The sequence below is a fragment of the Stegodyphus dumicola genome, chromosome X1 (assembly GCF_044657685.1).
Source record: "Stegodyphus dumicola isolate Sdum_Otavi_A_Nest chromosome X1, ASM4465768v1".
NCBI lineage: Eukaryota > Metazoa > Arthropoda > Arachnida > Araneae > Eresidae > Stegodyphus > Stegodyphus dumicola.
This window is the reverse complement of record NC_140780.1, coordinates 244,597,493-244,622,345: the sequence shown is the minus strand read 5'-3', so window position 1 is coordinate 244,622,345 and position 24,853 is coordinate 244,597,493. Positions and strand designations below refer to the sequence as shown.

The following is a 24,853-nucleotide window of genomic DNA, read 5'->3' as shown; positions in this document are numbered from 1 at the left end:
GCTCTGTGCTTTCGAAAAATTAGCGAGTGTGTCTCTTTTTCTAAGGGATCCCTGCATGCTTGCGGTGTGTATTTAATTATGGCAAAGCACACTAAGGCTATCTGCCTAAGGGGAGGGATGCCTTCGTGGAGGACTTTCTAACGGAAACTGGCTCGTATACACGTTACACATGGGGAAAACCACGAAAACACCCATGCAGCCAGCCCGTTCGCGGGATTCGAACCTCGGACCGAACTACCAGTGTTCAGCGACTTTACCGCTCGGCCGTTGCTGGGCACCCCTTGCATGCTTGCATTTTGCGCCTTAGGGCACGGACTTTGCTGCGTTCAGCAGTCAACGTGGTGCTCCACCAAGGAGTGCATTTCGGGGCTGCGTAATGTTTCCTTTTCAAGACTTTTTCGCACACTGAGAGCAGTGTTTGCATAAGATCTTCATGCATGGCGTCGATGTCTTTACTACTGTTGCAATTGTTACATTGTGCCACGAGACTTTCAATATGGGTTGAAAGTGCATCTTTAAATTTGTTCAGGTTTATATACTTCGTTTTCCATCTGTTCTTTGTTATAAATTGGTGTTCCGAATCTATTCTGAACTCAATGTAGCGATGGTCACTGAACGAGGGAGTTTCGCTAACCTTCCAATTGTGAATATTATTAAGAATACCAGTGGTGGCTAAAGTGATATCAGGCCACCCCGGAGCCCTGGTAGTCCAGTATGTAGGAGGGCTGTCGGTGGGGTTGACGACTGCAAGGTTATGAGAAGTGATGAAGTCAAGGACAGGGCAAGCACGCCTGCTTTCCTCTGGCGCACCCCATAGAGGGCTAGCAGCGTTAAAGTCCCCAGCGATTATCTTTTCCTAGTCGGAATCATCATGACTTGTTCCAGCTCCTGGAGTGCAGTGACAATGTCGTGCGAAGGAGGAAAATACACGCTGGTGATGGCACGCTCGGCAGCTGGTGGGCCTTGAAAGCCGGACTGGACTGAAGGAGATGAAAGCTACACTGGAAGAGAAGAACGCCGGACTAGAAGAAATAAATATCGGCCAAGAAAAGGTGCGAAAGCAACTCCCACAGATGAAAGTGAAGCTTACAGAAAAAACTAGAGCCATAAAAGATGATGTGGAAATGACTGAAGTGGCGTCTGAAGTACCAAAGAATGGAGAAATGAAAGAAGTAGCTAATGAACTGTCTGAGGAAGAACAAGAAATGAAGGCTGAAACATTTAACGGGATTAAAGGAAAAGAACGAAAACATGAAGAAATAAAAGACGGGAAAGAAGATTTTGATTCTCAAGTGCCTGAAGTGGAAGAAAATGAAAATGTGACTGTTAAATTCGTCAAAACTGATAGTGAAATTACCAAACCGCAGTAATGTACAACTTACGAAGAGTGCTTCAGTATTGAGAGAAAATTCACCCATTTCGCAAACTATGTCTCGCGACCCTGGTGCAAACATCGGAGCTGGTTTCCAGGAAACGCTAGAAAATGAACATGGACCAGCTGCTGAAAATACCTAGAAGAACTGTACACATGATGCGAACAAACTACAGACTGGTGTACAAACTGTTTCACATCTTCCTGTAGATGACACGTATGAAAGGACTATATTTTCAGATTGAGATATGCAAAACATAAATGCATCTGAGAACTGCAGTGAAGAAGTATTTAACCCGGGTATAACTTAAGGAAAAGACTGAGACTGAAATTCATTCTTAACTTTAATTTTGTATAATTTAAAATTGTGATCTGCTTAATTTGTGTATGTAACTTGTACATAGTGTAAATAATATATGTTCCTTTAGTTATGTTATTTATTTATACCTTATGTTTGTTTCATTGCGTTTTGATTGTATCGAATTTGGCTTCTAACCAAGAGTTGTACTGCCCGGGATGTGCAGTCCTTGGGAGGGGGCAGTGCTACAAAATGTCCAGGAGCGGTAAGATGGCTTCCCCGCAAAGCAGTTTTAGGGTTTCCATAAAATGGCAAGATAAGGCAGGGTTGCAACATTTGGCGACAAAACTGACGATATGCCATGGATGGATGGAGAACATTCTGGAACGAATTCTTACCAGTTTAGCCCAGAATGTTCTCGAACACAAACCAAAAACTATGCTGTGAGTGCCTAGTTAGTTAGTCCGTGCGGAGACGATCGAGTTGACAGCCGGCCAGCGAGTGCCGAATGGGTCGTCGAGTGCATCGAAAAGTCTCTTAGTGTATCGCGGTTAGTGCATCGTCGAGAGAGTGTGTTGAGCTTCGGGAACGACTGAACCGAAGAGTCTCTTAGTGTATCGCGGTTAGTGCATCGTCGAGAGAGTGTGTTGAGCTTCGGGAACGACTGAACCGAAGAGTCGGGAGCTGTGCTCTGTGTATCGTTGAGTGCATCGCGAGTTGTAGCGTGGAGAGTCTCGAGAGTACGTGGAATTCCGAGAACGACCAAGCAGAATCGGGAGCTGTACTCTGGTGCTTTGCAGTGAAGCTGTCTCGACCATTATAGCCTGATAGTGCGAAGGCTGTGTCGCTGATTGTGTCAGCGTGTTCTTCGACGACTGTAAAACGTGACTTTGGAGCTGTCCTGATTAATACCGGCCAATAAAGAATGTTTCGTTATTCTATTATGTCGTCGTTATTCACTCCAAATCCACACAAACCCCGTACGAACGTGAAGGAAGAAAATAACGTAACAACTGGTGTCAGGAAATAACGTAACAATAATAAGCGCTCGCTTAACTACTATGAACAAAACAACTGTATGTAATATGAAGAATTGCTGACGCAAAGCAAAAACAAAAATATTCCTACTACAAAATAAATGTGTATAGAATAGCCATAAAACAATTAGAAATATTATACTGTTAAAAATTCCTTAATTAGGCCTAGAATTGCTAATTAATGAGCAGACGAAAAATCAGGCAAATGCAACTGCAATTTTCTCTAAAAGGTGTGTTTAAAACTGTTTAAAGGTAAATTCTTTTAGATACGTTAAGGCAACTGCAACAGGTGCTGTAGATGAGCCATGAATCAATATACACTGGTGTGCAAAAATTAAGGACGAAGTCGAAAAATTAGCATATCAGCTGAACGAAGAGGCAGAGCGGACAGAAAGACCAATCAGGAGATTAAGTAAGGTGATGTACGGTAGCACATGCGCAGATATGCAAGTAGACGTAATGGGGGAGTGTCTGAGTAGTATAAAGCATGTTGTCGGTGTAAGATCAGTATTTCTGGCAAAGAGATTGCACGCCGTATAGCAGTTAAAATCACACCGAGTTGCTGCCTCAGCGAGAAATGGCGAATAATCAATCTGTTAGACGACATCTGGATGCTTTTACCCGAGGTCGAATCATTGGGAAGTTGGAGGAAGGCCGCAGTGTGACAAGTGTGGCTGCAGAGTTCGGAATTGCTCACAGCATCGTTTCACGACTTTGGAGACAATTTCAAACTACAGGAACAGCTATCCGGGGGTTTAGTAGTGGTCGTCCACGAGGAACCACACCCGCAGATGACCGGTATATTGCCTTACAGGCCAGAAGAAACAGGCGGCAGACAGCGGGAGAAATCGCTAGACACACGACACAGGCGACTGGACGACCGATATCACGTTTTACCGTGGGCAGAAGACTGCACGGTGGTGGTCTGTTTGCACGACGCCCTGTACGGTGTGTACCTCTAACGCCTGCCCATCGGAGAAGGCGTTCTCTGTGGTGCCGGGAACACTGGAATTGGAGAGACAATGGATGGGGACGAGTACTCTTTACAGATGAGAGCAGATTCAGTCTGAGTAGCGATTTTCATCGCATACTCATCTGGAGAGAGCGGGGAAGCCGCAATCATCCCTCGAACATCATTGAAAGGGACAGGTATGGAGGTGGCGGTGTTCTCGTTTGGGGAGGCATCATGCTTGGTAGTCGTACAGACCTTCACATCTTCGACGCAGGTTCAGTCAACGGGACCCGTTATTGTAACGAGATTCTTCTTCCATATGTGCGTCTTTTTAGAGGCGCTATGGGTCCGCAGTTCCTTTTCATGGACGACAATGCACCATGTCATCGCACAGTAGCTGCCGAACAGCTCTTAGTGAGGATATTGAACGTATGGATTGGCCGGCACGATCTCCGGATCTCAATCCCATCGAGCATGTGATGGGATTTTCTAGGCAGACGCTTGGCAGCTCGTACCTTACCACCAGTAACGATTCCGGAGCTTCGATTGGCGCTGCAAGACGAATGGGCAGCAATGCCTCAACAACTCATTGACACCCTCATTCTCAGCATGGGCAGAAGCTGTGAAACCTGCCTAGCCAGTCAGGGGAGATCATATCCCCTATTAAAGACCGGATGTTTCTTGCTGGACACCCATCACAGGGTTGTTTCGGCCTTCAGTCGCATTGCGCTCCATGCTACTTTTTCAATAAAGCTTCTTTTTAATCCCTCTGATTTCTCTTTTAGTAAGTGTTGCTTACATTACTCATGTCCTTACGTATTGGGGATCGGTATTAAATGTGTTGATTTGGAAAGCTTTTGTACGAAGTTATATTGAAAAAACCGTCTCGTCCTTAATTTTTGCACACCAGTGTATTTGACTAGAAGATCTTCATTTAAGAGAAGTTAAGTTTTCTTCACTAGATGCAATTTTTCGTACTTTTATATTAAGGTGACCAGACGTTTTGGCGGGCAGTCCCGATTTTTAACAATTTGTCCCGCGACGTTTCAAAGAATTCCCGATTTTTGGAAGCACGACAAAATATATTGTTATGGCTATATATACACTGTGATCGTTGAAAAAGAATCTTCAAAAATTTGGCTAGAGTTTGTACACAATCAAGTAGCTTTCTTCAAAATGCTATAAAACGTATTGCAGGTGACAAAGTTTCAGTAATCAAAGTAGCAAATAAAGTTAATAATTTAAAATTTCAGTGTCAAGAGCAGTTAGAAAATAATTTTCTTCCGTTAACTTTCCGTACTAATATAAACCAGATAGAAGAACAAGGTGGAATAAATTGTGCAGATATCATGAATCACATTAAAAAGTTCTATAGTAACTGTATATATTATTTAGAAGAGTGGACGGTACATTACAATGACACTAAACATTTATTTTTATTGGGTTACATTAAAACAAGAACTTAATTGGAATGATGTGCAAAAACCATTCGATCATATTACTCAAAATTTTCCATATAGCAATATTTCCGAAAATGACCTTTTTAATGAGGTACATTATTAAAAAAATTGTATATCGATAAGGAAAAGGTTAAATCTTGGGCATCAGCAAAAATCACACTAAACAAATGGTTACAAATATTTCATCATTTTGAAACAAACCATGTTCCCTACAATAATGCACTAAAAATTGTGGAATACGCTCTGTCCTTACCAGGAACTAATGCTGCGACTGAACGCGTTTTTTTCTGCGGTAAAATAAAGTATGGACATCAGAAAAATCACAATTAAGTGTTGACACTTTAAAAGCCATTTTATATGTGAAATATAATTCAGCAAATTCTTGTGAAAAGTTTCATGACCTTTTTAAACAGCGACAGCAGTTTAATAAAAAAAACATTCACTCAAATGAGAAGTATGCCAAATAATAAAATAATACTATACATAATTTTTTAAAGTATAATATTTGTAAATTGTACTTATGCTTAAATGTAAAAATATATATTGCAATACTATTTTTGCGTTCTATGAAAATTTTAGTTGCAACATGTAGACCAAATTTTGAATCAAGAATCCCCCTTCCGGTCAATGGTGTCCCGCTTTACCAATGTTAAAATCTGGTCACCTTATTTATAAACACCGTTCTTTAAGTTTATTTTTATTTTTAAATTACTGTCATAGCTATATTTTCCTAATTTTAATTATAAACAGCAAGCCTAAGCACGGTTTCTGCATTTATTGATTATTATTTATTCATTCTGTGTATAAATTAGTACGCGCTGAAAAGCATTTTTAGAAGTGCATTTCATTTATTTTTTGTTTAAATTGTTATTTCTGATAATCTCCAGGGTCATCCCATTCGGACAGTTTATCGAGAAGAGAGAGATGGGTATTCACCACCAGCCTGATTGATATCTCTGGGTCACCTTTTGTCCCTTGTCCTTCATGGTGCTGAAGCCGCAATGAATTAATGTTGGCAATTAATTTCCTTCCATTTTCTATGATGCAGGATGTGTGATTGTGACGCAATATACGCTAGCCATCAAAACCTAAGAACAAAAGATAAAAAACATTGTACGTAAAATATGAGTTAAAATAGCACGCCGAATAACGATTATTAAAGGAGTTAAAGCAACAAGAATTAGCGTATGAATTCAGCTTTTACAAATATTAAGCTGGTTCTTGTTGTTTTAACTCTTCCAATAATCTAAAAATATTCGATTAAAGAGTAATGATTTTCATATAATTAGGCAGTTATTGGTTTGGTGTAAATAACGCAAACAAGAGCGAAAGAGACATCAAGAAATTCAACTAAAATACCGATGAAGGGCAAAAATCTTACATTCTGATGAACGAATACATAGTCTTTATGATATATGGTTATAATAGTCAAACAATTTTTTGCATAGAAAACAATGCTTCAAATAAATTAATAAGCATGTTATATTTTTTAATTGATGTGATAAACGTATATAAATCATTCTTCTTACTCTAGCTGTGTGTGCCGGTGAGTATGAACGTGCAGTACAAAAATCAACTTTGTATGATACAAGTAACTTTATTTGAATACAGCACCAAACACTTTCTTTTGACTACATTAATAACTGATTTTAACAGAAAAAAATTTCAAAAAGATGAAAAAAAAAAAAAAACTAATGATCTTTACGAAAGACAGCTGGATTGGATTATTTGGATTACGACAAAACACACGAGGGCTATCTGCCTAAAAGAATGGATGCTTTCAAGGAGGCCTTTTTTTGAGATAAATGGTTCTTGCTCAACTTACGCACCAGGAAAACGATGAAAACTCCAAAGCAACGAGCCCGTTTGCCGGATTTAAACTCGAGTCGAACTACCAGTGTTCAGCGATAACGATCTTTACAATAGAGTAAAAAGCTTTTCATTCAATTAATTGTCAAACGTAGTAGCTTGAAAAATAAGACCAGTGACTTTTATTTACTTTTAATTTATACATATGCGAAAAAATAAGAAACAAATTCAATAGGTCACTGGAGAGAAAATAAAATCGAAATGCTGAAATTATTTTAAAATAAATTGGCAGCTCACCAGAGGTTTTGGGTGAAACGGTTAGAGCTTATATGAGAATCAGTATATAGAGTTCATTTTTTACATTTCTTAATTAATTCATTAGGTACGATCTGGAGAAACAATGCTTTTTTTTCCAGTACAGATTAAAACTATTCGTATTAATGTTGTTAGCCAGTAAAAGTTGTGTACATCGTTAACGTACAGTGTTGACTATGTATATGTTTTTTTCTGTTTAGCGGATAGCGACTGACAATTCTAAAAATGGTATTCGCCATGTCTGTAATTCATAGAAATGCAGTAATTTTTCTTTTGCTTATTGCACTGGAAAATATCCCAGAGCTCATATTTTGAAATATTAAGATAATTAAATTTACGAATATTATAGAATATTACGAATATTGCATTGGTATTTAAAAAATTAACTTTTTATTGCTAACGAAACGCGTAGCAGATTGATATTTAAAAGTATAACTATCAAAAGTAATTTCTTATTGAAACATGGGCCAAACAGCCACGTAATAACTTGCGAGCCGTAAGTTTGGTCGTGCCTTTCACACCGCATTCATTTCCAGTTTCATCTTTAACCAAGACAACTTAGTTTCAGGTAGATGAATTATAAAACAGTATCTGGAAGTAAAGTAAAGTTTTGAATTCTTGGAGCCTCTGAGCAGGGTATTAGAGGTCAGCATTAAACAGTACACATATTATATGATATTAAATTTGAGACTAATCAGGCCTTGCAGGTATTTGTAAATTAAGAAGCGTTAGAACAATCTACACTAGTTATATTAAAAGTGATATTTTTAATGCGTTTTTTTTCTTAGAATCTGTTCTGAATTTTGAAATTTCTCTGCAGTTCAAATAAATCTTTTTGATTATAATTAAACGAATTTTTTTAAACAGTTTAATTTTTTTTAATTTAGTAAAATTTAAGCTCAGTTTAATAAATTTATATAATAATTAATAATACATAGTACTTCAAAATTTCGTATATAATAACTTATAAAATACAAATGAACATGTTTTTGAAAAAGTTGGTTTTTTGTTTTGGTAAGACAGAGTTTTCGCTTTCCGTATTTGCTTTTTAGAAAATGCCCATCTTAGTAAATATTAAATTCATAAAGGACATAAAAATTTTATAGGCATATAGGAGCAATACTTTTTGTTAAAAGATTGATCAAAACATAAAAAAAAAATCATATTCCCCTCTTCTCACCAAAACAAAAAATAGGGTCGCACAATTTTGCCCCTTTACACTGACGTAGCCCAATGCAGATGTTTATGTAAAAATGGATTTTTCTCTATTTTTAAACTTTGAGGTTAAAATTAAGGTATTCCTGGAAAACTAATGAATGAATAAATTTTAAAACACGATAACATCAAACTGATACTTTTGAAAAATTTGAGGATCCGACAACCTTTAATTTCAAGCAGTAAATGCATCATCATTTACTAAAATTAACATTTCTCCGAATGATTCAATGTAAGGACAGAGTAGGGACAAGTAGGGACAGAGGTCGCATAGAGATATAAAAATTTTACTCAAGTCACCGAATTTTAAGGAAGACACGAGGATTGGGTTCAGTGATTTCAGTGGCTTCTTGAAACGGCGGACTCTCACCATTAGAAAATAATCATCCGTTATAATTGTACGACGAAAGAAGAATGTTACATAGGAAAGAATATATATAGAAAAGGATGGCAAAATATTTTGTTTTATCTCATAACGAAATATCTAAAAAACTAAAAATAGCATTGTTTCTCATTAATAAAAAATTATACTGTTTTACATGCAATATAGAAATAACATATTTTTACTATTACGTATCTATGTACTAATGTACTTTTACATTCTTCATCACACAGAAATTGGAACTTTCAGAATAGACTATATGCTGAGAAAATAAGACAATTTGAACTTTAACATTTCATTTAGAATTCTATGTATTATTCTCATTATTATTAGTTATTGTTTTGTTATCTATCTATTATTGTATTATTTTCATTATGTTTTTTATATTAATTGTAGTATTGATAATTATTATTGTAGTTGATAAGTAAGTATTGTATAATATTGATTACTTAGATTTAATTGATGAACTTGCAGTTCATGGGGGCCAGGATATTATAAATTGATAGTTTGCGCCGTTAGGTGGCGCTCCGAACGTCTTGTCTCTGTTGATATTCTGTAACTTTAGTTTTGATGGAAGAACGAAGGTGTTAAGCCTAATAACGATGAAGGTGTGTGCCTAATAATAATGCTTGTAAACCAGTGTATTATAATGTAAATAAAATGTGTATGTATTAATAGCGAAGAGGATTATCACTTACCTCTGGAGTTAATGCTCTCTGATGGTAACAGAATTAGTTACTGCAAGCTGCAAATGTACTGCGATATCCTTGACACTGTACTGCGGTATCCTTGTCATTTCTTAAAAAACAGTTCATCTCAATGTATAATAGAGGTATTTTGAGATGAATAGTATGTCTCATATTCTGAAATAAACTGTATCGTTATGTTAGGTATATTTATTCCGAGTGCACTTGAAAAAGTAAAAAGCTCCCCCCCCACACACACACACAAAATGGTGATCCTGAATATTTCGTGAATATAATCGTGAATACAGTAAAATAATATCGTAAATAATATTATTTCTCCGTTAGATACTTTTTTCAATGACAAGGATTTGTTAATAATATGAGCTGCACTACCAGGTTGTTCAATAAGTTCGCGGAACGGAAATGAAGAAACCAATTTTTATTTGTAAAAATGACTTTAATTTTCAACGTAGTTTCTCTCAACTTCAATTCACTTCTATCTATGGACCAACGGTCTTCTAATCTATGGATCCCTTGACTGTAGTGGTTTTTCGGCAGCTCTGCAAAATATCCCTCCACAGCAGCTATTACCTCTTCGTTTGAAGAATATCGTTTTCCACGGACATATTGTTTGAGGTGTGGGAAGAGCCAGAAGTCGGAGGGAGCTAAATCTGGCGAATAGGCTGGATGTTGCAACAATTCCTACTTCAATTCAGTTATTTTAGCAATGGTTTTTTGAGCTGTGTGCGCAGGTGCGTTATCTTGGTGGAAAATTATTTTCTTCTTCTGTAATCTGGGTCTTCTTTCACGAATTTTTTCGTCTAATTGATTCAAAAGGTTACAATAATAATCCGAATTAATTGTTTTGCCAGTTTGAAGGTAATCTATAAACAAAATTCCTTTCGCATCTCAAAAACTGATGCTAACACATTCTTGGCTGATTTTTGCACACGAACTCGCTTCGGCGCCGAAGAGCCGGGTTCACACCACTCCTTAGCCTCCTGTTTTGATTCAGGATCATGATGGTAGACCGAAATCTCATCCATTGTGATAAATCGACGGATAAAGTCGCTTTTATTCTTCTTAAAACGCTCCAAATGTTGCTGGCAAAGTCGCATCCGAATGTGTTTTTGCTCCATCATTAGAGAATGCGGCACCCATTTTGCACAGAGTTTTTTAAACCCAAATTAACACTCAAAATATTGCTCAGTGTGCCCAATGAAATGCCTAAAGCCTCTGTTAAATCTCTTTCAGTCAATCGACGGTGTTTTGGCCTCCTCGGTGATTGCAGTGATTTGTGCCCAGAGGGCGCACCGCACAAAGAGTTAGTTGCGTTACAGAACGTAAGGGAAGCGGACACGCCAAAATGTCGGGCGTATTACCGCTAATTGAGGTAATTGCATCGTATCTGTCAGGTGGCAGAAAGCTAGTATGATGTATCAATTCACATGCCAGGTGGCAGAATATGTCTATCATGTACATGCCAGGAGGCATAACGCTTGTAAACATGCCATGTGGCATACGACTTGTAAATAAATTGTAAATAAATGTACAGTAAAATATCTTGGTGCAATAGATCAAGGAACATGCATCAACAACGTTCTGATCATTTGGATACGTACAGACGGTCTTCCAATACCATATGTTGTATTTTTCCGATGATTTCCGGTGTTGATGCAGTTTTTGGACGTCCCTCTCACGGATCGTCTTCAAGGCTGGTACGACCACTTTTGAATAAACTAGCCCACTTGCAAACCATTGTTTTTGAAGGAGCAGATTCACCCAACACATTCACCATTTTGGTATGAATTACCATTGCCTTTAAACCTTTCTTTACAAAGAATTTGATAACTGCACGTTGCTCAATTTTATCCATACCTGAAAAAAGCCACAACACGTTAGATATAAAGGGCGGTTAAACAATGAATAAATTAACAGATCGAAATGAAACTTTTGATGTGTTCTTAAGAAAGAACAAATATGAAAATGGCGTCGAAGTTTTAGGTCTAATATTGACGAATAGATGGCGCTCCGCGAACTTATTGAACAACCTTATACTCTAATAAATACTAAAACTTTTCCTTTGCGTCTTTTCCCCCTCTCTACCATAAACTGCTTACAAATTACCCCTTTACTTGCTTTTACCGCAATTCTGTTTTATAAATACGAGTCTCATTTTATTTTCCCTCTCTTGCAGCGAAAAATTTTAAATAATGCGCATTAAAAAAATAAATAAATAAATAAATAAAAAAAAATTGAGCTCGAACAATCTTTGTAATTAAAGTTGAGTCTCTGCAATTAAAGTTCCAATGACGTCTCTAGAAATTTGATAAAAGAAGCGGTTTCTTTTCTGTTTTAAAGGCACTTATAGCACGCCCTTTCACCGACCAGTGCTGTTTAAGAATTTTATTGTGATGGGATGTCAGGGGTCTTTGCTTTTTTTCAGGGGGGGGGGACGTCCTCGTTTGTTCTGAGTATTTCTTCTTTATTCTAAGCCTTTTCTAAAGATATGGGGGTTTTCTTTTCCCTCCAAGTAAAATATTTTTTCTTCTACCTTCTTTCTTTGTCCCGCAATCTGCATACTTATAGTATTTCTGGCTAGAAGCTTGAAATTTCCCGTCGTATCCCCCCCCTTTTTTGCGTGCTTGGCCTGATTCAAACTGCAAGGATGCTTACAGTAACAATGGGAATTCTTCGAATTATTATGAATTCTGGGCTGGGGTCTGTATTGATACATATTCCGAAATTTGTTAAAATAGAATAGAAAATTAAAGCAGTTTCAATCCTGTATGTATGTGGATTTAGAAAATATGAAATTTAGTTTTTTATATATTTCTTATGGTATAAAGATTCCCAGTAATGAAGCATGCATTATGAGCTAATGAGTTGAAGACAAACATGCCATACCTACTTGTAAAAATTTTGCGAATATACTCGTGAAAATATTTACTGTCTTAGATCACTCTTCGGTACTTATTGCCTAACAAAACTCCAAAACTCATCGACCAGTTTAGAAAGTTGCAAGAAAACGAAAGCTGAACGATCTAACAATTAATGGTTCCATACTGGATGTAATCGTTATTAAAATTTTGTTGGCCCTATGAAAATATCAATTACGCAGAGGCACAGCTATTACCTTCAAACTGAACGGTTATTCGTTTTGGCAAATATGAAGTAATTTAAAACTAAATATAGCAAAGATTTACTGTGGCATGAATAAATTTGAATAAACAGGTACTATAGAATAAAGACGTAAAATAGCAATTTTTTGCGAAAGACAAAAGTAGCGATTTCCTGTCTCAACTAAAGATCCCATTTAGAAGAAGAATAAATGATTTCTTGCAGTTATCGTGTTCTTGTCCAAGATTTTAACTTTGGGAAGGGGGGGGAGACAAAAGAATGAAATATATTTTAATTAAGTGACTTACAATTAATTTTTATTATTAACTGAAAACATATAAAATTAGGATTCGCATTGCAACATCTATCTAAATTCCGCATTTTATGATAACCACTTTACAATAATCAACAAATCGGATTTTAAAATTATTTCTCTATTCAAAATTCTATTTAAAATTATTTCTCTGTTTTAATTTGTTTCTAAGCTGAATTATTTTCGATAAGCTGCATTTGCATCGCAAAATATTTGGTAAATACAGTACGCTCAGATGTTGTCCCGATGTAAGGTTGACGGAATGCATGGCACGCAGAAATGTGAAGAGAGAAAAAGTGTAATTTGCTTTGAATAGCTAGGAAAGGACATTTCTTGCCCTTCTCAACATCCGCTTCCGTCCTAAGGAACGTCCGTTTTCAATGCACGCATATGTTTCCAGTTAACAAACTTCCATTTTCTCAGACTTTTCCACCCCTCCAACTTTTCTCACAAAATTATGCCTGATTATTTTTCTTTGTCAGTAGTCAGCAGGAAGAAAAGGTCAAACCACTAGCAGACAGCTGCAAGCAGTTTTATCTCTGGCTAAAAATAATTTTATAATTTCATTTTCATTTGCGATTTATTTAACGAATTCTTCGCATACAAATTATTTTTATCTGCAATATGCGCTGATATTTCTTCTGATTAATAAGGTAATCTAAATCAAGCAGCTTCCATAGTTAACGTGAGAAGACTAGGAAATATGAAAAAACATTCACCTTTTTTTCATGTAATTTCTTCGCTCTAACCTTTATTTAAGAAAACCAAAGTACAGTATTTAGATATTATTGTCGTCTAATTCCTTTCAGCTCCAACCTTCAAAGATCCTTTGTTTATTCCTTTGTAATCACTTTTCTTATATTCCAAGGTGTTTGCGAAGAAAAGACAAGCGCATTCAGTCCAGATGCCATATTAGTTGTAGTTTTATACCTTGCTTCAATTTCCAACGAATTAAAAAGAAAAAAAAAAGGGGGGGAAAGGAAAATAAGCAGAGGATTGTTTAATTGCAGAGTTTGCCTCCACAAAATTCAGGATGACTGTGTTTCCCATTCTCATCGAGGAGACGTTTTCTGAAAGACTTGCATTGCAATTAATAGACAATGTTGATGTAACCGAAATGGTAAGTAAAATAATTTCGTTGTTAGATTCTGATCTGACGTTAAAATAAGAGCTGAGAAAGAAATTATGTGAAATTGAGCAAATATAAAGTTTAATTATCTATTTGTATGCTGCTCTCAAGAAAGAAAATAAAAAAAAACCCTATCTTTTCTGATTAATCTATTGCAATTACAATGTTTAACTCAATTTATGTAAAGAGATCATGCCAATTTAAAATGTCTATTGAACATCCTGAAGTAGAGATTTTTACTCTACTTCCAGTAAATACAATAATCAACAAATCGGATTTTACAAATCAACAACTCAGAAACAAACAAGGCAGTATTTCAGACTTCGTAAATTTTGATCACATGACCATCTTTTAGCTACAAAATCTACGAAAATTAAATTTTTATACCTGCTCCACTGGAAAAATATGCCATTGAGATAAGTGCTTTCAGTTGCAAAATTATGCAAAGAAATAAACAAAACACCCTTTTCCATACAATCAAAAATGATTGAAATGTCATACATTAAAATTTTAGGGGTTGTATACAAATATTACTAAAGACAATTACGCATGTCAAATTCTCGAATGCAAGTTTCTAAAAAATATACGAGAAACACTTTTATGTCTGTAAAACATTAGAATTACTATTTATAGAAATGCCGAAATTTCAAAATATTTTAACGAATGGAATTTAATTTTTTACGTCACCTAAAATCGAGTTCCTTTATCAGTTGAAAGCGCTTTCATTTATAAGGTATTTCTCCCGCATTTCTGGCGTGCCTTCGTGGTATAATGGTTCTGCATGCTGGGCCGGTATTCCAGAGGTCTGTGGTTCGATTCCCGGCGAAGGCGTTTGCTGATTTTTCATCTTACCTGCTTCCAAAGAATACCTAATGTCTCTACACAGTCATACAATTTTGACAGTTTATCCAGGGCCAATTTTGCATATGAGATATGCTATTTTCTTTCACTAGATAATTTTTAGTAGGAGAACAAATAACTTATGAATAAGGATATTCTTTCTAGAATGTCCTTATAAAAATTTACGTTTTTAGTACAAAATATAAACGTGTACAAAACTGTCTGTTTCTGAACAGTGGGTAAATAGACATGATGTCAGCTTTCCCGATAGCAAGTGAGTTGTAAGAGCCTTTCAAAAAGTGGGCTTTCTTAAACATTATGAACGAAATAGCCTTTCATAATCATATTCAATAATATCGAAATGTGAAGTGTCGGAGGACTTTGTGTGCCGAGTAACAAAGCCTGCTCCATGTACCTAAAGGAAACAAAGGACTGCATCTCGAAAACGTTTTGTTAAGTATATGGTGGATATGAAGTAAATAATCAACTGGGATTTGTCTTCATATAATCAAACCGTTAATAATATTATTGAAGAAGTACCACCTGAGGAAGAAAATAAAATCCCATGCCATTATTTACCTCATCGAGGTGTTTTCAAGAAAAACTCTACCACAAGCGTTCGACCTGTTTTCGATGCTTCATGTAGACCCGGTCATTCTCCATCACTTAATGATGTTCTAGAGAAAGGACCAAACCAACCAAGACTATTTGAGATTTTTATGGTGGGAGAATTTTGAGAAAAGAAAATTAAAAATTTATCATCATAAAAGGGTAGTCTTTGGACTCACATTGCAGTGCATTTCTCTTAGCTGCAGTCATTAATTTTCATTTGGAGGAATGCCGTGATGATTTTCCAGAAACTGTGCAGAAGTTAAGGAATGCCTTTTATGCGGATAACTATGTACTATCTGTATCTGATGAAAAGGAATTACTGCAATTTGTATATGAGGCTAAACAAATTCTAGCTTCAGCATGTTTTGACTTACGTGGATAGGAATATACTTCTTCAACAGGAGATAAAAGGGAAAATGAATCTCCCGTTCTTGGATTATTGTGAGACAGAAATAAAGATATCTTTTTTTGTAACTTAGTAAATGTTTCCTTTAAGAAAGAACCTGTAACAAGAAGAAATATTCTTTCAGCTGTCAACAGTATTTTTGATTCCATGGGAATGTTGTGCCCAGTAACTGTATGCATGAAGACGCTCATACAAAAAAAGCTGAACTCTTAAATTAGGCTGGATAAGGTATGTCCTGAAAGTGTTTGTAAAAGATTTTCATTTTGGACGGAGGATCTTCATTTATTATCGGAAATTAAAATTCCAAGATATGTTGATTGTAATGGTTCCCGAGATGGATTAAGTCTTCGCATGTCTTTTGTAGATGCTAGTAAATCTGCTTACAGCGCAGCTTCGTAAAGAAAACCGTGATGAAGTAAAAATTCATTAATTCAAGCTAAGAGCAGAGTTGCTCCCTTGGCGAAAGCAACAATTCCAAGATTGGAATTATTAGCCTATTGTGTAGGAGCACGCATTATATCTTTCATTGTAAAAGAAATGAATTTGACAGAAGTCCCAATCACATGTTGGACAGATTCTTCAACCGCTTTGTTTTGGATTAAGAATGAAGATAATTGGAGTACTTTCGTTAAAAATAGAGTTAAGGAAATTCGAAGTATCACTTCAGTGGATTCATGGAAACATATTCCTGACAGTCATAATCCGGCAGACCTCCCATCCAGAGGTTGTTCTCCAAGATTTCTACTTACATCGAAATGGTGGGAGGGACCAGAGGGGCTAAAGCATAAAGACAACAGGCCCAAATCTCAGATTCAAACCAATAGTGAAGAAGTTTGCGAAGAGTGAAAGAAGGGAGAAACTGCTTTAGTTAACACTTCTGTGTCACACGAGCGATGGTACGACGATTTTCCAAGTATTCCAAAGATTTTGCGACTAATAGCCTGGATATTGCGTTTCTACAATAACTGTAAAAATTCTGAGAATATATTAAAGAGAGAGTTGTCTGCACAAGAAATTGTTCGAATTGCTCATGAAAATTGTTCAAAGGGAAGCTTTCAATGAAAAGTCTACAGGTGACAAATTAGAAACCCGTAATATTTTTTTTAGATGATGATGGATTGAATAGGTTAAAAACAAAAACTGTTCGACGGGAAGATGATGAAAACTTCGTAAATCTAATTGTTTTGCATTCAGAGCATGAATTGGTGAGAAAATTAATTTATGAACGTCACCTGAATCTGCTGCATGCAGGAGTGCAAGTTGTTGTAGCTGACATTCGTCAACGATTTTGGGTTTTGAGAGGAAGGAAGGAAGTCCAAAGAGTTATCACAAAATGTTTTAGGTGCAGAAGATATTCTTCGAAGAAAATGGAAGCAGCTCCACTGCTCCACTGCCGGAAGACAGAGTTCGGGGTGCATTCGTTTTTGAAGTTACGGGAGTGGATTTAGTTGGCTCTCTGCACTTAAATGATAGAAGTAAGAGTTGGATACTGCTATTCATTTGCATTGTGTATAGAGCTATTCATCTGGAGTTGATTCAAAACCTTTCCACCAATTCTTTTTTGTTAGGATTACGAAGATGTATAGCGAGCCGATGCAGACCTAAAAAACTTTACAGCGATAATGGGACAAACTTTAAGGTAGCTAGTAACTCATTGGAGTCTCTTGACTGGAATAAGATCTCTCAAGAAAGTTCCACAATGAGGATCCAATGGAATTTCAACCCTCCTACAGCTGCCTGGTGGAGTGGTTGGTTAGTTCAGATGATTAAGAAACTTTTAACAAGAGTACTAGGATTGGATTTGGATTATTTGGATTATGGCAAAGCACACAAGGGCTATCTGCCTAAAGGGAGGGATGCCTTCGTGGAGGACTTTCTAAGGGAAACTGGCTCGTATACACGTTACACATGGGGAAAACCATGAAAACGCCCATGCAGCCAGACCGTTCGCGAAATTCGAACCTCAGACCGAACTACCAGTGTTCAGCGTCTTTACCGCTCGACCGCTGGTGGGCTGAAGAGTACTAGGAAAAGCCTCCTTAAAATATGAGGAAAATGCACACTGTTTTGTGTGATACGGAAGCGGTCATCAATTGTCGACCCTTAACGTACTTATCCGAAGATGCACAAGATTTAATGCCGTTAACACCTTCCATGTTGCTTCAAGATAATAAGACAATAGGAGTACCAGACTTAGATAACTTGGGCAGTATTAATTTGACCAAAAGATATCGGTATCAACAAAACCTACGGCAAGAGTTAAGAAAAGATTTAGGGAAGAACATTTAGATCTTTTAATTCAGCAGAATTTCAGTAAGAACAGTCTGAAACAGATAAGTGTCGGTGAAGTTGTTCTGGTTGGATGTGATAATAAAAAACGAATATTCTGGCCTTTGGGTATAGTCGCAGAGGTCTTTCCTGGAAAAGACAATCATGTGAGAGTAGTGAAAGTAAAAACAGAAGTAGGAGAACTCATTCGCCCTGTCCAACTGTTATACCCTTTAGAGATTACTAATCCGAACATTTTACTTAGAGCTAAAGAACTTGAACGAAATTTCGTGCCAACTCTTTCTCATAAAAGGAACATTCCTCATAAATCTAAAAATGTTATGAAAATGAATTCTTCAGAATTTCCGATACGCAGTTCCGCGCGCTAGAGATAAAAAGGTCCCCCCCCCCGTAGAGTGTTGCCATTGCTCGCTTTTAAATCGTTGAGTTTGTTAATAAAAAATTCGTTAAAGTTTTACAAAATATGAAATAGATAATAAAACAAATTTCAAATTCCAAATTTGGGCTTCCAGATGCCCATATTCGGGTAGAAACGTACGTTATTCATAATTGGATGGCTCTAGGTACCGTTGTTCTATCACAATGCGAGAAACATACATACATTTATGCAGATTCTTTATTATTTAATTTCTTTAAATATAATACAGGGCGATAATATTTGGTGCCAACAACTTGAAAAGTGATTTGGACATTTATAGTGAACCAACGCAAAATGCCAAAACGAAAATAATAGTCCTTCAGGGCAAATTGCCCCTTTAGACTAAAACATTTACATTGTTTTTAAAAATAATAATAATGTCCGTATCATTTCTACCCCTTTCCTTTTAGTCTGGTGAAACTAATTTAAATTTTTTAAAAGAAATGTAAAATATAGTAAGTTTTTAGATTTGACAACAAAAATAGTTAATATGATAATAAAAATACTAAATCACACCTGTAGGAAAACTGTTTTATATCTTTTTCCCCTTAAATGTTTAATCGTATAATTACTTAGGTTTGCTAATGTTTGGATTTAATACTTCTCAGCTGCGAGTCTAATACAGTGTAGATTATGTAATTTGTAAACTTCCGGTAGGAGTCGTGAGAGTAAAAATAGAAATGGCTTCTGTTCAATTTCAGTTCAAGAAATAAATTTGGCTTCTCAGTAAGGGAATCCGAAATTATCAGAAAATACAACTTTGAAAGAATTTACTCTGTATGCATATTTTTCTTGATTAGACTGAATATGATGCGTCTTTTGTTTACATTTTTTATTAAATGTGAAACAAGAAAACAGACATATTTTATCACCGATTGAAAAAAAAAATTGAATCAAAGGGAAATATCTTCACTCGCTATAATAATGCATGAATATTTTCACTGCATTAAATTCCTGATTAATGGAATCAAAACAAAATAAAACTGCGTCTTGGAATTCATATCAAATGTGTGACATGTAGATGTTCGATTCAAATTTCTGTTAGAAAAGAACATCTTCTTGAAATGAAAGAAATTTTTCAGATATTTCAAAATTATGCTTAAATCTTTGGAATAAACATAAATTCGTAAATAGAATTAATTTCAATTTTCGTTAGCAATAGTGTTTTTTTACTTGTTTAGGTTTTTCACGAACATTATTACAAGATTTCAGTCGACAATATTTAAATTGAAAAAAAAAAAAAAAAAAACTTGTAATCTTGAATTGAGAGAAATTTTTCAGATATTTCAAAATTAAGCTTCAATCTTTGGAATAAACATAAATTCGTAAATAGAATTAATTTCAGTTTTCGTTAGCAATAGTTTTGCCTTTCAATTGCAGTCTTACGTTTTACAATGCTTCTTTCAGAAGATCTTAAGCGAACAACCATCACTGAAGGAATCAGGCCAAGGCCTAAGGTGATGCTCGTCCAGTCTAAAAATGAAAGGAATTGCATAGGGCGTTGGGGGGGGCGGCACTCAAGAAATAAATTTCACGTTCCAATGTTTTTTCATTTTTCCTACTTTTCATCTCTGTAATTTTCTCTCTCTGTTTTTGCGAGGGAGCGAGTTTCTCTGTAACTCGAGAAGCTCAATAAAGAGAATTGGATGAAAAAAAAAACTGTCTTTTAAAATATTATAAGGTTTAAAGTCTTTCTCTGTTGTAACTTGTGGCCCATTCTCACTAAGACTTTAAGCGAATTATCGCCAAGTCTTAAACGCACTACATAGACTTTAGAAGGGTGTAAATTACCCTTTATTTTAAACTAAAATAGATGAGCAGAACGCGCACCTGGCGCTTACAAATGAGCCAACATTTATGGCAAGAACTCAAAGCAGAAATTCAATGTAAATCTAAATCTAGATAACTAATTACCAAAGGCTACGCACAGTAAACTAATCGTGAAATTGGTTCTAGGACTTTCACCGGCGTGAAATTACTATTGGCTAGTATAATGCACGTAACAATCTCAAACCCTCACTTAAATACCAGCAAACGGGTTTGCATTCTGGTGAGAAAACGGAAAGAGAGAAGTGACAGTAAAGATTCTAAACATAAAATAGCTGGTAAAAAAATTAAATAAACCTCACAAAATGCTGTCTCTTTCTTATTAGCAATTATCCATTTCCCTCTATCATTAACAGTATTTGTTCATTAGTACTTATACAAATGATTGTTTAAAGTCATAATCCCCAACTTTTTCGCACTGGCGGGAGCACATTTACGACACAGGTAATCAGCATATGAGTAAGCACACTCTTCCTTGAAATGAATTTATAGTTGAACAAAATGAAAAATATAGTTCATAATATACAAAAAAATATAAAAATGACAATTTGTAGAGAAATAAATTAATTGAAAGCTAATAACAATTAGTTTCATTTAAACATAAATATCTTTGTCAGTACGGTTTTTGACACTGCATTTCATCGGGATATTATAATTTGCAGCGTAATGTAATGCTTCTTCTGATCTCGATGATACAAATGATCTCAAGATGTTTATGAGTAATTCAAGATCTACACTTTGTTCTATACTCTGCTACAGGTTTCATCAGAAATAATGTCCACACAAATGAGTAGATCCAAAAAACAATTTCATGTCACACGCTGCCCTTTTTCAAGGAGGAAAGTTTTTTTCTCTCGACAAAATTTCCAAATACTATTATATCTATTGTGTACTAAAAATGTCATTTTAGAAGAAAAAAAATTACTTCCAGTTCTTCTGTCCTAATTACAAGAAGTTTTACAATGGTTACACTCACTCGCTCACTTACGATAGTCTCACTTTACAATAGTTACCTACTTCCGTTAGAATATTAGAATGAAGTGATTGTTATTATAGCAAAATATTATAAAAAGTATTTAAAACAATAAACTAACCACTGGGCACTCGTAAAACTCTCGACAGACGACGGGTTCGGGATCCTCCATTAAAGCAATCGCTAAGTCATGCTTTGATTAAACATAGAAAAGTTAAATACACTTTTCTCTTTAGCGGTTATTTTCATTTTCAAATTATTTTTTTTTATTTATGCAACTGGTCTAGATATCAACAGAAATCAGCGTGCTCTAAATATTTCATTTTGTATAGAAGCAATTGTTTATGTATAAACTGAAAATTTTGACAATGAACAGAACATTTCTGTTGACAGCGAAAAGTGTGTTCTTACTTTTCTCTATTACACCTAAATTTTGAAAATTTGATAAGTTAAAATTAATCTAAGCAAGCAAGTGAATAACAGTTTTTAAAAAAATATACTCAGAGGCCCGATATTACTCAATTTTCGACTTTGAAACAGAAACGAGAAATTAATATTCCTGGATATTTATTTGTTAGTTTTTGTAAAAGTAATGCGCCTTAAACATCATTGAGTTAACATAAAAGGTAGATTACTCGCTCTTTTCAAGGGTATAAACCTCTGATTTAGGTTAAAATAACTTGCCAAACAAATACTTATTTAGAATTCACTATACATTACATTTGCACTTTGGCAGCTGAGGCTGATGATTTGATCTGAAGTCCTGTGAAAATTTGCAACTATAACTCTGATTTTTATTGTTTGGCTTCTAAATTAATATAAACCCCTGTTCAAAAATTATTACCTACACTGTATTTATACGTGTTTGCAAACGGTCTCAATAGAATCTACGTTCATACAGCAAAATTTCCTAAACTTTTTAAAATACGACCCACCTGCATGATGACCCATATTGTCATAATTTCTTCGGAAAAAAAAGTGGGAGGGGAGAGGCAGATGCTTCCTAAAATAAAATAATATAATAATAAGATAATCTAAATAAACCTATGTTACTATTCATAATTAGTTTATAATTATAAATCAGTTCGTAATTACAACTATATATATATATATATATATATATATACATATATATATATAGAGAGAGAATATATATAACTGAAAAATTATCTCCTAGGAAAAGCGAAGTAAAAATTTAGGTAGCAAATTCAAAATTATAAATTCCCACTTTTCCTAGGAGATAAATTTTCATTTATATATTCTAGTATATTAAATCAAATTTTTAATCCCTGCAGGATAGCAGGATTTTACTTTTTTTAAGTCCTTTTAAAATAAATTTTGAAATTCATTAATTTTAAAGTTTTTATCCTAATTGGTGATAAAATTTTTATTATTAAAAAAAATCTTATGTCTTTCTGTGCATTTCTGTGAAAACCGCATTATCCTATATTTTTCAAATTACTGAATTTTTAATTTTTCTGCTACTTTTGGATCACCCTATATATAGAATTATACAATAAGAAAAGTAACTTCAAAATTTTTCGCTATCCACCAGAAATTGTTTCTCTACTCGCCGTTTGAGAGCTGGCATAAAAAGGCATTTATTATAAAAGAGTTTAAAAACAATTTGTGTTTCTTTTGAGCCTCTATAGCGCAGTAGACAATACGTCATTCTCGTTTCGCCTTTCCCCAGAAAATAATACTTTTTATAATTGAAGAGCTAAAACTCTTACTGTTTTAAAATGGGAATACTGAAAATTTATTTGCTTTGTGGTGCTTCAGTAGTAAAACTTGGATGCGAAGCGCCATTTTCTTGTAATAGAAGAGCGTATTTCAAATTAAAAAAAAAAAGAAAGAAAAGAAAAGAAAAAAAAAAGAAAGAAAGAAAGAAAGAAAGAAGAAAAGAAAAGAGAAAGCAAAAATATTCTTTTGATTGTAAAGATTATGCTATTCCAAATAATTTATCTTCTGCTAATGTTTCTGTTCCTTTCTTGCTAGCAATCATAACATTACTCTTATGGGCCCCTTGATCAAGATGCAATTTAAACATTACAGTTTTCTTATCAGAGGTAGTAGGTATCTTTAGGGAAAGGTAGCAGAAATATCAAAATTTAAGAGGTGTAAATCTTCAAAGGAAATTGGAACTTCTCTGAATATTCTCTATTCCATGACGTGGATAAAATTAATCGGATTCGGCCTCTTTATGCTAGTTCGGCAGAACCACTTATCAAAAAATTTTAGTTTGAGGAATAACTTGTGAAAATTTAGGCAATTTATAGCTACTTAGTAGTTAATCTTATTGCTTGTCTACTCAGAAAACTGATCCTTAAAATGGATAAAAATGGGTTAGAGGATAAAAGAATAATGGATGAAAAAGACCGAGTGCTTACCATAAATGGTATTTTCTTTCTCCTTTTCGCGTGTCTTTGTGGTATAGCTGGAAGCACGTTCGTCACATAATCGGGAGCCCAGAGTTCGAATTCCGGCGAAAGCATTGAGGATTTCTTCAATTTCTTAGCATCGAAAAAACCTAATGACCCTATAAGCAGCAGAATTTAAGTATGCTATAAAACTATTTTCTTCAGGAACTTCCATATGATGTTGGCTGTAACAGGTTCGATACCGGTGGCATTTCAAACTTGCAGCACCTTATTGCATTTAATTTATGGATTTCAAATGTTTAAAGGTTTCGAATTTGAATAATGATATTCTGTAATCTAACAGTTTAATCAGTTCAGAAAATTTGACATGGATAACCTGGTCTGATAGACTTTGTTAGCGAGATTTTCAAGTGAAACTGAACCGGCTACTAACATTTTTGTGAAAAATATCAGTTCTTCAACTGCTTTCAGACCTTGCTTCGGCCCGCATGCAGTTTGAGTTCGAGACTATTACCATAGTGGATTCTTTCCCAAAAGATTAAAATGGCTGCTGTGATAGGATGTCGCATCATTGTCTTTTCCCCTGCAGTCTATTCTTAGCTTCTGGTTAAAACAGGCATTATGGGCACAAAAGATGCACAGTTCAATTTCCTTCTTTCTTAGTTCCCATTAAAATGTATTGTTACAGACTTTTAGACAGTGCTTAATTTCTAAAATCAGAAGTACTGGAGCCTTATGGAAGGACGTCAGAGCAGAACAATAAATAAATAAAATTAATAATTAAAGTGATAAAATGATAAATAATTAAAACTCAATAAAATGTACCAAGATAAACAAAAATTTAATAAATTCTTAAATGACAAATAGTTAAATAACAAAATAAAATACCAGATCCAGTCTGTGGCGCAATTTAAGTTCCGCTTTTAAATATTAAAAAAAAAAAGAGGACAAAATCTGAAAGGTTTCAGATTTTAAATTACGTACAAAGGGGCGCTGTTTTTTTAACATTTTGTGTGTTA

General features: G+C 35.1%; 1 long non-coding RNA gene across 1 annotated transcript; it reads right to left on the bottom strand.

Annotated features, from left to right (window-relative positions):
- Positions 1-5,651: 5,651 nt before the first annotated feature.
- LOC118202688 (uncharacterized) lies at positions 5,652-24,405 on the bottom strand. Its single transcript, XR_004760431.2, has 3 exons — positions 23,844-24,405; positions 22,389-22,456; positions 5,652-6,207 (listed from the first exon to the last, which is right to left on the bottom strand). It is a non-coding gene; the product is annotated as an uncharacterized LOC118202688 (long non-coding RNA).
- Positions 24,406-24,853: the final 448 nt, after the last annotated feature.